The sequence below is a fragment of the Elephantulus edwardii genome, unplaced genomic scaffold, assembly GCF_000299155.1.
Source record: "Elephantulus edwardii isolate Elephantulus edwardi_28Jun2011 unplaced genomic scaffold, EleEdw1.0 scaffold00290, whole genome shotgun sequence".
NCBI classification, from domain to species: domain Eukaryota; kingdom Metazoa; phylum Chordata; class Mammalia; order Macroscelidea; family Macroscelididae; genus Elephantulus; species Elephantulus edwardii.
In genome coordinates, this window is record NW_006400040.1 from 975,703 (window position 1) to 979,733 (window position 4,031).

A 4,031-nucleotide genomic window follows, 5' to 3' on the forward strand; every position below is an offset into this window, starting at 1 on the left:
ACCGGAACCCGGTCGGGATATTTCGCGCGGATTTTGGCGGATTCCACGCATCTGTGTTCCAACGAGTGGTCCTCCTTGAACATCCACTTCATGGCGGCGGCGAGGAGGAGGTCGAGTCGGCTCGCGGAGCCGAGGAGTTGACCGTACAAACTACAACAACAACGACGGCAGCAACTGCGGCGACAGCGACTCCACGGCAGGCGGGATTTCCGGCTCAGAAGACAGAATTGATCATATAGATAAAGAGGTACAAGAATTTAAAAAATCATCACAAGACAGAAAGGGTACAGCAAACACAGTACTGGAAAGCATGAAGATGTAATCCAGAATATTAAGACCAAATTGGCAGTATCCAATATGCTGTTGGGACAGAAAAGTAGAACTGAGGAAATGTCACAGAGAGTCAATGAGCTGGAAGGCAAGAACATCGCCGGAAACATACTAGAAGAATAATCATAGGTGAAATGTAAACAAAATGAAGAAAACATTAGACTCATGTGGGATGACATCAAAAGGAGCAACTTATATATGCTTGGAATTCCAGTAAAAGAGACTGACAAGGAAGTCACTGAGAAAATGTGGCATAAGTACTAGAAAGAAAAATTTCTGGGTGAAGAATGGAGAAATTCACATTCAAGATGCACAGTGAACACCAAATAGGCAAGACTTAAATAGAAAATCATCAATAGATATCATAGTCAGAGTCTCTGAATTAAAATATAAGGACACAATAATAAAAGCAGCATGTGAAAAACAAAGAGTCACCTACAAAGGGGAAATAATTAAATCAAATTCTAATTTCTCAGAAACCATACTAGCTAGAAGACAATGGGACCGCTTATACAGAAAGTTGAAAGAAAACAATTGCTAGCCAAGGATTTTAAACCCAGTAAAGCTCTCCATTAAATGTGAAGGAAAAATTGCATCCTTTTCAGAAAAGAAGAAACTTAGGACTAAGTGAAACAATACCAAAACTACAAGAAATTTTAAGTGCAGTTCTTCAAATGATAACACCAGAGGAAAGTGGATGAACCATGGTAAACAGAAACAACAGAAAAAGAAACACAACAAAATGGCAATGATAAAATCTGGGCTCACAATAATCAAACTTAATGGTCTAAATGCGCCAATTAAGAGAAAAAGAGTAACAAAATGGATAAAAAATATAAAGCTCATCAATATCTTGCCTACAAGAGGCACATCTAAAAAAGTGAAGAGAAAGACAGACTCAATATCAAAGCCTGGAAAAAATACACTAAGCAAAATAACAACCACAAAAGAGCAAGAGTAGCAATATTAATCTCTGATAAAACAGATTTCAGAATAAAAATGAAAATAAAATATAAGGAAGTGCATTACATAAAAGATAAAATAAAATGAAAATAAAAGATAAAGAAGGGAATTACATATTGATTAAAGGCACAATAGATCATGAAGTCATAACCTTTGTCAACATTTGCACCAAATAATAGACTTCCAATATATAAAACAATGATTAATAGAATCCAAGAAAAAAAAACAGACAGAAACACACTAGTGGTAGGCGATTTTAACACACCACTATTACAAAAGGATAGATCAATTCAAAACAATCTTAGCATAGATGCAGAAGATCTAAACTATACAATCAGCCAACTTGATCTTGTGACTGTATTCTAGATACTGTACCCAACTAAAACTCAATTCACTTTCTCCAGTGGTGCACATGGTACATTCTCCAGAATAGATTATATATTAGGACACAAAACAAGCCTCAACAAATTAAAATACATTGAAATAATAAAAAGTATCTCCTCAGCCCACAATGTCTTAAGACTAAAAATTAATCACAGGACGATAAGGCTTACAAAACCACCAATGTGGAAGCTAAATAACTCTCTCTTAGAACACGATTGGGTAATAAAAGAAATAAAGAACGAAATAAAAAGTTCCTTGAAACAACTAAAAATACAACATACCAAAACCTCTGGGATGTAGCTAAGGCATCCTCAGGGGGGCAGTTCATGGCAATAGGTACATGCATAAAAATGGAAGAAAGAAAGAAAACCAATGATCTAAATCAACACCTTCAACAAAAAGAAAAAAGAGCATCAATCTAATCCATTATAATGACAAGAGCTGAAATCTATAAGATAGAGAACAGAAAAGCAAATGAAACCATCAATAAGATCAGGAGCTGGTTTTTGGAATGGGTCAGTAAAATTGACAAACCACTAGCATACGTAATAAAAGGGGGGGGGAGAAGACAGATAACTCAATTAAAAAATTATAGAAGTGAAATCACAACAGAACCAGATGAAACTAATTTGATAATATTCTAATACTATGAAAAGCTATACTTGGATGAACTTGAAAACCTAAAAGAAATGGACAAATTCCTGATGATCATGCCTTACCCAGATTGACCCAGACAGATTTAGAACACTTGAACAGACCCATCACAAAAGAAGAAATTGAAAACATCATAAAAAGACTTCCTCATAAGAAAAGTCCAGGATGAGATGGTTTCACAGCTTAATTTTACCAAACATTCAGAGAGGATCTATCACCAATCCTACTTAAATTATTTCAACAAATAGAAAAAGAAGGAATACTCCCAGAGACATTCTATGAAGCAACCATAACTCTACCATCAAAACTGGGCAAAGACATTAGCAACAAAGAAAACTAAAGATGAGTATCTCTCATGAATATAGATGCAAAAATCCTGAACAAACTCCTTTCTAGTAGAATCCAAAAGCACATTAAAAAAAATAATTCTTCATGACTAAGTGTGATTCATAAGACATATGCAAGGATGGTTCAATATAAGAAAAACAATCGATGTCATTCAACACCTTAACAAAGCAAATAATAACTGTATGCTCTTAACAATTGATACAGAAAAGGCATCTGATAAAATCCAACATCCATTACTGATAAAGACCCTCCGCAAAGTTGGAATAGAAGGGAATTTCCTCAAAAGAGTGACTAGCACACTTGCAAATGCTAGAACCAATATCATTCTCAATGGAGAAATACTAAAAGCATTTTCCTTGTGAACCTGGAACTAGGCAAGGATGCCCACTGTCACCAATTCTATTCAATATTGTATTAGAAGTACTTGCTGTGACAATATGACAAAAGAAGGAAATAAAAGGCATCCAGATAGGCAAAGAGATGGTTAAACTGTCGCTATATGCAGATGAAAACAAACAGATCTATCTTGGAGAGGGTGAAATCAAGTCTCCCCTTGGAGGCTAGGATTTTGAAGCTCTGCCTCACTTACTTTGGGCACGTGGCCAGGAGAGATAGGTTCGTGGAGAAGGACATCATGCTCTGAAGGGTGGAGGGACAGCCCAGGAGAGGAAGACCTCAGAAGAGATGGATTGATACTGGGGTCTTGTAAGAATCCTGAGCTATATACACTTTAAAACTGTATCAGAGTTAGTGTGATTGGCTCAGGACAGGGAAGGGTTAAGAGCTACTGTATACAGGTTTGCTATACACTGCAGGCAACTCAATGGCACATAACAACAATAACATACTATGACAGGTTTGGAAGAGGGAGTGGCATCCACTTTCTAAATAATATGCCTCTGGGAACTCTATTACTTTGATAAATGTTTATGGTTTTAGAGGGGCTTCAGGCCTTTTGTTCATGTGGTCACTATGAGTCAAGCTCAACTCAAAGGCAATCAACAACAACAACATTTGCAGATTATATGATTGTGTACACAGAAAACCCCAAAGACTCAACAAAAAACTATTAGAGCTAGTAGACCAATTTAGTAGAGTAGCAAGATAGGATTTCAAAAATCAGTGGGATTTCTCTACAGTAACAAAGACAACACAGAAAAGGAAATCAACAAAGCAATATCACTTACAATAGCCAACCACAAATTGAGATATTTAGGAGTGAACCTAACTGGAGTCACAAAAGACCTGTACAAAGAAAACTACACATCAACAAACGAATGGCTAGAGAAGCTGTGGTATATTCACACAATGGAATACTATGCTGCATTAAAAAACAAGGAACTCATGCAATA